The sequence below is a fragment of the Myodes glareolus genome, chromosome 9, assembly GCF_982192425.1.
Source record: "Myodes glareolus chromosome 9, mMyoGla1.1, whole genome shotgun sequence".
NCBI classification, from domain to species: Eukaryota; Metazoa; Chordata; class Mammalia; order Rodentia; family Cricetidae; genus Myodes; species Myodes glareolus.
In genome coordinates this window covers 44,562,328-44,572,423 of record NC_142034.1, presented here as the reverse complement: position 1 = coordinate 44,572,423, position 10,096 = coordinate 44,562,328, and positions in this window count along the sequence as shown.

The window sequence follows — 10,096 nt, the reverse complement described above, 5'->3', positions numbered from 1 at the left end:
CCACTATTCACTGACCCACTTCAAACTTACACGTCCATTCCGTGAACTGTGTGCCTACCGTGTGGCAGACACTGCTGTGTACATAGCTGGTACCCAGCAAACAGCGCTGATACAAAGATGAACATAGCAAGCACTTCTGAGTCCGAGAAATGCGGCAGATAAACTGCAGTGCGGTGCCACCCAGTCAGTGTTCAGCCAACGCGGGGCAGAAGGTTTGAAGGAAACCTGACAGAGAGCAGCCACGGTCTGCTGGAGCCTCGCAGGGCACCAAGGAGCACCTTTGGGATATCCTCTGCTGAGGAAGACGCAGGAGGAAATGACTTTCACCTGCAGGCTGAAGCCATGGAGGCAAGATGGACCAGGGAGAGAGCGATGGCTGAAGTAGCTCCACGAAGTCAGAGGCCTCTGCTCCCCAGGCGGTTCACAGGGCCTGACTTACAGCAGACACTCCGCACACTTTAACAGAGGGGTGCACAGGTAGTGCCTGACCTGATGGGACTTCACGATAGCAAAAATGGCACTGCCAAGTTCAGACTTCTGTAGAGGCCTGGCAGAGGAGGATGTGACCCTTCCTTGCATCAAATGCTGACCATCGTAATTTTAATTATGGTATGTGTGTGTGTGCGTGCAGGCATGTGTTGGGTGTCATTCTTAACCTTCTACCTGTTTGACAGGTCTCTTGTTAGATGCTGCATCTGCCGGGCCAGCTAGCTTGTGAATATCCTGGGATTCTCCTGCCACTGCCTCCCATGTCACTTAGAACACTGGGATCACAAACACATGCTACCATGTCCAGCTTTACATGGATTCTGAGTATTCAAATTCAGGTGCTCATGCTTGGGAGATAAGGGCCTTACCCGCTGAACCATCCCGCCAAATCTTTACTCCCTGTCTAAAACAGTATGATTGAGCTGGGGTGTAGCTCATTGGGTAGAGTGCCCACATCACAAGCACAAGGCGTTGGCTACTATACCCTGCACAGCACAACACCAAGGTGGTGGCACATGCCTGCTACTCAGTACTTGGGAGAGGAAGACTGGAGGATCAGAAGTTCAAGGTCATCCTTGGCTACACAGTGAGTTCGGAGTTATCCTGGGCTACATAAGACCTTGTCTCAAAATATCAAATAAAATGAAATTAATTAATCGATTGATTAAATGTAGTTTGGTTGAGGGTATAATATGCATATTGAAAAGTATATAAATCTGAAGCAGACAAATCAGTGATCGCTTTAAATGGAGATACACACCCACATGACTATTCTTAGATCTAAATCTAGAATATTCTTGCTCTTAATGCCTTCCCACAATTTTTCTCTGACTTCTCTGCTAACGACCACAGATGCTGCTTCCATCCTATATAAAAAGGAAGCAGATAATCATCTTCATCCCAGTAAATAATTCACAGGTTGAGTTTTTTTCCTCCTGTCATTAGAAAACAGAATGATTAAATCTCAGTTCTACAAGGTTAGTTAGGTACTCACCTTGACTGGCAGAAACAGTCCTCCTTTTCCCCATAAAGCTGTTCCGTGGACTCTTCTCAAAGAGCCACTGCATTCATGCATGTGTATGTGTGCAGCTGCACATGTATGCACAGAGAGACCAGAGGAGGACGTTGGGTGTCCTCTATCACTCTGCCTTTGAACCTGGAGCACGGCTGGTGACCAGCCAGCGAGGCCAGTGACCCTTTGTTGCTGCCTTCCGTAGCCCTGGAGTTACAGGTGCGGTCCCGTCAGCTTCTTTTTTAATTCTAATATGGATGAAAGGATCCAAACTCAAGCCTTCATGTCTATATCACAAGTGATCTTACCTCCTAAGCCATCTCCTAGTTCTTGTTCTTTCCTTTTTTGAGCCGGGGTCTCCTGGATCCCAGATGGCCACTAACTTTTTATTATTTATTTATTTAAGATTTTTCAAGACAGGGTTTCTCTGTGTAGACCCAGCTGTCTTGGAACTCACTCTGTACACCGGGCTGGCAATGAACTCATAGAGATCCACCTGCCCCTGCACCCCAAGTGCTGGGGTTAATAGCGTGTGCCATCACCACCCAGCTGGCCTCTGTCTATGTAGTTGAGGATGCCACTGAACTCCTGATCCTCCTGCCTCCACTTTCTGCATGCTGAGACTACAGATGTTTTATGGGAACTGGGAGTTGAATCCAGGGCTTTGTCCATGCTGGGCACACACTCTACCAACTGAGCTATTTCTGTAACCCTTGATTGTCTTTTATTTAAGAAAACACTGCCTACTGGCAATCAGAAATTGGGAGAGCGAGGAATGGGGCATATGTTTAGTGAGGACAGTTTCAGTTTGTGACTAGGAAGAAGTGGAGGAGAAGGACAGTGGTGATGGCTGCACATGCGTATATGGGTGTTTTCTCTGCTCACCAGAAGAGACTACAGTTACTGATGGTTGTGAGCTGCCATGTGAGTGCTGAGAATTGAACTCAGGACCCCTGGAAGAGCAGCCAGTGCTCCTAACTGCTCAGTCATATTTCCAGCCCCCAGTGTCCTCCTTATGATCGCGAGGACCTGAGTTTATGTCTAGAACCTATATAATAAAAAGCCAAGTGTGCTGACATATTTTTAAAATCTCAGTGCTTGAGAAATTGACTTCAAAATGTGAGTTTGAAGCCAACTTGAGCTACTCAACAAGCTCAAGACCATCCTGAGGTACATAGAAAGACACTGTCTCATATATAAAATGACAAAACAAACCAGGAACCGAGGAGATGGCTCAGTGGATAAAGAGATTGTTGCAAACATTTGGATCCCTAACGCTAATGGAAAAGTCAACCATGAGGACTTGAGTCTACAACCACAGTACTGGGCAAGAGGATGCCAGGAACCAGCCTGACTAGCCAGCCTAGCTTGATCAGTAAGCCCCAGACCAATGACAGACCTGTCACAAAATAAGTGAATGGCACCTGAGTGACAACATGTGAAGTTGTCCTCCAGCTTTTACACATGCATATGTGTACACGTGTGCACCTTAGATGCACATATTAGATGTGATAATGTAATCAAGGGCATGGTAAATAAACCATTGAGGTTGGGCGGTGGTGGTGCACGCCTTTAATCTCAGCACTCAGGAAGCAGAGGCAGGCGGATCTCTGTGAGTTTGAGGCCAGCCTGGTCTACAGCGTGAGTTCCAGGACAGCCAGGGATACAAAGAGAAACACTGTCTTGAAAAACCAAATTGAAAGAAAGAAAGAAAGAAAGAAAGAAAGAAAGAAAGAAAGAAAGAAAGAAGGAAAGAAAGAAAGAAAGAAAGAAAGAAAGAAAAGAGAGAAAGAAAGAAAGAAAGAAAGAAAGAAAGAAAGAAAGAAAGAAAGAAAAAAAAAAAAAACAAAAACCACTGAAATAGCCACTCCATGATTAAAGGAAAGTTTTCCTTGTGGGTAAGATAGAGAGCACCCAGAGTTCGGAGCAGAAAGCAAAAGAGGCAGCCCAGATATGACAAGGGCTAGTGAAGCAGAGAAATCATGGGGTTTATAAGAAGGATGAGCAGCTGGGGGAGGGAAGCCTGCAAACTGGAGCAGCCTCAGATTAGGGTAGAGGAGGAGGTGAGAAGGGCCTAGATGCTAGCGTGGGTTTTGAGATACAAAACAAGTACCCGTGAATAGGGCCTGGAGGAGTCTTCAGGCTGGCATTGGCTTTGGTGTGCACCGTAGGTTCTCTGTCAATAGGGAGCCGGATGCCTCTTCTGCCAGAGGGACAGGAGATAGGGAAGTGGCTCTTCCTGGCAGACAGAAAGTTTCACAGGTTCCTAAGGAATGGCTGAAAGTTTCTGCCAGTGGGAGCTGAGTTAAGACTGTGCCCTAGCGCCAAGTCAGTGGGCCTGCCATTTTGGGGTCCTTGGGATTTCCCTTCATACCTAACAATGACCAGTGTGGAAACTCTTTATAGCTTCTCCTACTGGGAGCTGTAAGTTCAGTCTAGAGGTCGGGACTTCAGATTTCTTTGTAATTCAAATTCAGTGCTCAGTGGGAGCTGGCAACCCCCTCCCCTCTGCAGGCTCAGATTTATTATCCAGACTGTGTCAGGACTCCATCCCCTGCCCTCATAGGGACAGCTGTACCTGGATGCTCACTTGCTCACTGTTCAAAGCCCCAAGCTGGGGGCTGCTGAAGAATGGAAATGCTGGCTGAGGCTGTAGTGGGTGCCGGGGCTATTTTGGCTCCCGCTGACAACAGGAATTCTTTCTCATATGCTGTGTGGAGCATCTAGTCCTGGGGGCTGCCATCCTGCCTCCACTTTTCAGTTCTCTAGGCTTGGTGGCTGTTGTTGCTTCCCAGCCCCCTCCCTGACAGTACTACTGATGTACAATTAATTCAGCATAGTTCTGTTCATGCCAAGTCCTTGGGTTGGTGACTGTTTCCCAGAGTGCAGAGGTCGTCTTGGACTTTTTCAAATGGCCTCAGAGTCTAGGGGAAGAGGGGGCTGAGTACCATGTATCTAGCCAGTGAATTCCAGGGAGCTGTGGGGACTCAGACACAGCCCAGGCTGTGCTCACCCCAGCAAAGTATAGACTTCCTGGCGCCCCCACATCCCTGGTTAAAAACACGACAGAAACTCAGGCATGGCAAGATTCCCTAGAGGGAATATCAGGCCATTCTGGGACTGTCGTTAGGCACCAACTGGGAAAGCCCATTCTGAGTTCCCTTTGCAGCCTGTGAGGAGCCTCCCCGTGAGACTGGTAAGGTCTGCCCTCAGGGCTCTTTAGTTAGGAAGATAAAATGGACATGATGGTTAAGTGGATAAGCCCAGTGAACAGCTTGGGGTACAATCCTGGCCTCTTAGACCTCAGTTTCCCCAGGTTGCCCATATGTGCCTTGCAGGGGTGTTGTAGGGATTTGATGTAACAGAGACAAAGACCTCAGTAGGCCCCGAGACCTTAGCACAACTGACTCCATGATGGAAGTAAAACTCAGGCTGTAAAACTCGGCATGTAGCCAGCACAACCTGCCAACATGAGAACAAAGGCCTAATCCACCGAAGTCCATGATGGTCCTGGTAAAGTCTTTAAATGTACTAACCTTGGTGTTTGGTTCCTGTAGTTCTGCTTCTGGCTGACTGTTCTTGTTAACCGAAGTATGTCAACCCAGGACATGTTTTTTGTGGGCTGTCCTGGGATCCCGAACACCCAGTGAGAAGTCGCTGGCTGGCTAATAGTTTCTATTGGCTTCAGCCCATGTCCGACCAGTCTTCTCTGGTGAACACCTCACAGTCGAAGGTCCTTCTACAGCTGCTGAGAGTCTTTCATTTCTGGACAAGATCTCATGTAACCCAGACTGGGCTCCTCAAGTTTGCTGTGAAGACCAGGATGACCTAGAATTTTTGTCCCTTACACCACCTTCCAAGTGTTGGGATTGTAGTGGTACACCAGCACTCTCTGCTTAGGCAGGGCTGGGAATCAAACCCAGGACTTCCTTCACACTAGGATAGGCATTCTACTAACTGAGCTACACCCTTTGTCCCACGTAAACTATTATTTCCATTGTTATCTCATGTAGAACATCTATCTGGAACATCAAGAAGAGTGTGAGATGCTTTTCACCCCAGTGATTTAAAGTCCTTATTTATTTGTTTGTTCTCTCTATGTAACCCTGGCTGTCTTTTTGTAGACCCAGCTGCCTCAGAACCCCACAATTCCCCCTGCCTCTGCCTCCTGCGTGCTGGCGTTAAGGGTGTGCACCACCGTACCCAGCAGATGAGTCCTTGTTTACATAGGATATTAGTAGGCACAAGAGTGCACACCCACAGTCTGGGTTATCCCAAGCAGGAGGATCATGTGAGTCTGGGAGCGTGTGGTCAGCCTAAGTAACATAGCAAAGCTCCAACTGACGATTTTTATCCCTACTCATCTCAAGCAAGATTTTCCAGAGAATCTCTTGTGAGCACTCTCCTGGGCCTGCCTCAAAGACACAGACTGCCATCCTGACCTTGCGGCATAGGGGTGAACCATCCTCCACTGGGGAGATCTCTCAGTATCTCTGAGACTCACCTAAAGCCAGGTGTCAGGACATTCAGTAAGAATCCATGGATGAGCTAGTGTGAGTCCCAGGTCTATGAAAGCTGGGTCTTGTGTGTGTGTGTGAGGGTCACCTTTTAGAGTGTGTGAAAAAGTGCCTAGATAACAGCTTTGTGGAGGGGATCCCCAAGACTCCCACCACCCAGAGCTCCAGCTTGCCTTTTCCCAAAGACCAAAGTCTCTGAGACCACAGGGACACATCCGAGGGAGGACTGACAGGGGAAGGACGACACCACCTTGTTCCTGCTCTTCCTGCATCCCTCTGCCTGGCCCTGTATCCTTAATTAATCACCAAGTCTGCAGTGTTAAAATCCCTAGAGAACTATTCAAACCCCAGGTGCCTAGGCACTGCCCGGACCAATGAAATCAGAAATTCCTACCCATGGGGCCCAGGCAGGCATGTTTTCTTTTAAAGTCCCCAGGTGATTCCAGTGTGAAGCTGAGGTTAAAAATACCAGATCACCAGGGAAGGTGTAATTGTCCAGTCTTAGGAATGACAAGTGTGAGGAACTGTATCCAGGTAGCCCCTTTGAGTCCCACACTTCCTGCATTGTCGCTTCAGAGGGTGCTGCTTTATTGGGCCTTAAAGGGTACAAAACCTTTGTTTGGGTGTTAAGGAGACAGAGCCATAAGCCATCACAAAGCCCATAAAAACAGCATTTGTGACATGCCTGTGGTATGCTAATCCTCACGCAAATTTATAAACCGGTTCCCCTGTCTTAGAGATGTGTAAGTTGGGCATTGGGGTTCACGCCTCTGATCTCAGCACTCGGGAGGCAGAAACAGGCAGATCTCTGTAAGTCTGAGGCCAGCCTGGTCTACAGAGTGAGTCCTAGGACAGCTAGAGATACACAGAGAGACCCTGTCTCAGAAGGAAGAACAAAAGGGAGGAAGATGCAGTGGAAACTAATGTTCTTCTCATAGAGCCCTCAAAACATCCAAGACTGCAGGTGTTGGCAAGTTTGAGGGGAGTTTTTGCTGTTGTTGTTATTTCTGGTCAAGGGAACATGTGAGAATCATTCTCAGAAGCAATTAAAGGGCTGGACTATAGCTCATTTGGCAGAGTATTTGCCTGTGTCTGAACTCCTGAGTTTGATCCCCAGCACAACAAAAACTGGGTATGGTATTATACACTTGTAACCTTAGCAGCTCTGGGAGGTAGAGGCAGGAGGATCAGGGTTCAAAGTCCTCCTTAGATTTAGAGCAAGTTTGGGGCCAGCGTGGGCTATATGAGACCCTGTCTGAGGGTGGGGAAGAGAAGCAGGAAAAAGGAAAGGAGGAAGAGGAGAAGAGAAGAGGCAGCTGGAAATGCAGCAAAGATAGTCTAGGTGTGGATAAAGACTTTAGGGTGTCACCTCTGCCTGGGGCAGCTCTGTGTTCTAAACCAGCAGTTACGCATTTGATGGGTCATATGGACCTCCCCACACACACCGTCACCATCACCTCCCCAGAATCATAAGAAGAATCCAGATGTCAGGCTACCTCCCCATCAACTAAATTCCCACTCTCGGATTTGATTGTGCACGCATGTCACATGCCCAGGTGTTGTAGTGTTCAGCTGGGCCAAGGAGCCACGCCCTCTGCAGCCCCCTAAAAGCCACTGTGTGGCCCATCGCAGATAACAAGGCCTGTATGGTCTCTCCTTTTCCTCATTTCTCCACTGGATACTGGATGTCTCAGGGTTCCATTGTAGGGAAGAGACACCATGGTGATGGGAGCTCTTAGAAAGGAAAGCATTTAGCTGTGGCTTGTGTACAGTTCCAGAGGTTCAGTTAATAATCCTCATGGTGGTGAGCAGGGTGGCACCGAGAGCTGCTGCACCAGGCTTGGGTTTCTAAAACCCCAAATCTTACCCCACCAGTGACACACTTCCTCCAGCCAGGCCACATCTACCCCAACAAGGCCACACCTACTCCAAGAAGGCCTCGTTTCCTAATCCTTTCGAATTGGGCCGCTCTCGAATACGAGAACCTATGGGGGTCATTCTTACTCAAACCACCGCGGGACTTCCTGGAATCCCTCCCCGGTAAACTTGAGCTTTGGAATCATAGTTTTAGGGATAAAAGGAAGCTGTGATCTTGAAAAGTGAAATGCCTTGCCAAAGCTCAGGGCCGGTCATGGCAGAAGCCACATTTGAACTCTTGTTCTCCAAGGCCATTGCAGTAAGAGGGAGAAAATGGGGATTAGGCAGACTATACTACAAGACAAGAAGAAACAAAAGGGCAAACAAGGACAAGGACGAAGGCAGCGCTGGCTTTTTGCCTACTTGTTCTCACTGTGCTAGCAAGTCCGTTTCCTCGTGGGCATTAGAGACCACTTCAGGATTCCACTGTATACTGCAGACCAGCTGAGACCCAAGTCAGGCATGAGAGCTCACTCCCGTAATCCCACTACACTCAGGAGGCCGAGCAAGAAGATTGCCAAGTGTTTGGGGCCAACCTAGGGTACACAGTGAATTCTAGGTGTCCCTGAGTTACAGGGAGGTCCTGTCTTAAATAAAAAACAAAGAAATGCCCCCCACCTCAGACAAAGCCAAGTGTGGGTGCCAAACACCAATAATCCCCTAGCTGGGATATGGAGACGAGAGGGGCAGGAGTTCAAGTCACCCTTGGCTACACAGTGAGTTTGAGACCAACCTGGGCTGCACAAGATCATGTTTCAAAAAACAAACAGCCGGGCAGTGGTGGCACACGCCTTTAATACCAGCACTTGGCAGAGGCAGAGGCAGGTGGATCTCTGTGAGTTTGAGGCCAGCCTGGTCTACAAGAGCTAGTTCCAGGACAGGAACCAAAAGCTACGGAGAAACCCTGTCTCAAAAATCAAAAAAAAAAAAAAAAGAAAGAAAAAGAAAAAAGAAAAGAAAAAAGAAAAAGAAAAAAAGAAGAAAGAAAGAAAGAAAAGAAAAAACAAAACCGACCAAACTAACTGGCAGTCCATTCCAACAGGTTCTAGAATCTAGACTCAAAACCTTTAGGAATGCCTTAATGATGAGCAGGATCAGGGTTCAGGAGTGTCTTCACCAAGCTGGGATCCTTTGCTCTGAGCAAAGAGGAGGACTTCCCTAAGCAAAGGCATGAGACCATTGCCAATGTTAGATCAGCTAGAGTGGAGGCCCAGGGCTGAATCCAGGGCAGAGTGGATCAAGGTGAACTCGAGAAAGGTGGGGTGGATGACTCCTGAGGATCAGAAAGTACCTCCAGCCTCCAGGGTCTTGCCCTAATCTTCCACCCTGGCACTGCTTCCAAGGCATGGCTGGGTAAGAGTTACACAATTTGAACCTTCTACCCAGACTGTGACTGCAAGGAAGCATAACCCAAAGCTGAGTCTAGAATTGAGAGAGGGATGGGGGAAAGACAGACCAATGTCAAGTTCTGTTGGTCAACTTGGGCTGTTCATACAGGACAGCCACCCCAGGGGGACAACGGTGAGGGGCCCATTGGATCTCCTCTCCTCTGTTGAGCCCCATAAGCCCTTCTTACAGTCCCAGAGGCTGAGCCTGTTCATAGCACAGGGCCCTTGTGCCGCTGTGCCGTCTTGAAAGCTGTCCCCTCAATTCTCAGACAGATCAGTCCTTTTTCCCATTACTGAGAAAGCTCTAAAATGTCATGTCCTCGGAGATGCCCTCCTGGGCTTCCTTCCCTCACCCCTCCCTACAAGTCTCTCCCATAATCTCATTTTCTGGCCTTACTGCACACACTCTATCTGTAATTCCCCTTAGGTCTAACTCTTGTATCCTCCCTTATCCCGTCAATCTCCTTCTAGACCACATGATAGGAGGAAATTTCTGTCTATCGTGGGTACGTCTGTCCCCTAGCTCCTAGGACACCTAATGATTGGACCGGGGAGGCCCATAGAGCCGTGCAGGAAGGGGTCTGGATGAACTCGGAGTGCGGGCGAGAGGGGCTCAGTAGTCAGGCTGATCTAATGAGCTGATCCGAACAGGGACCAATCAATACAGACAGAGACCTAATCAGGTTACAACCCATCTCCCCCTGGCCGATGTCACACCATAAATGGCTTCACTGCCGCTCAAGGTCAGGTGTGCTGTTCTCACCCTGCTCCCA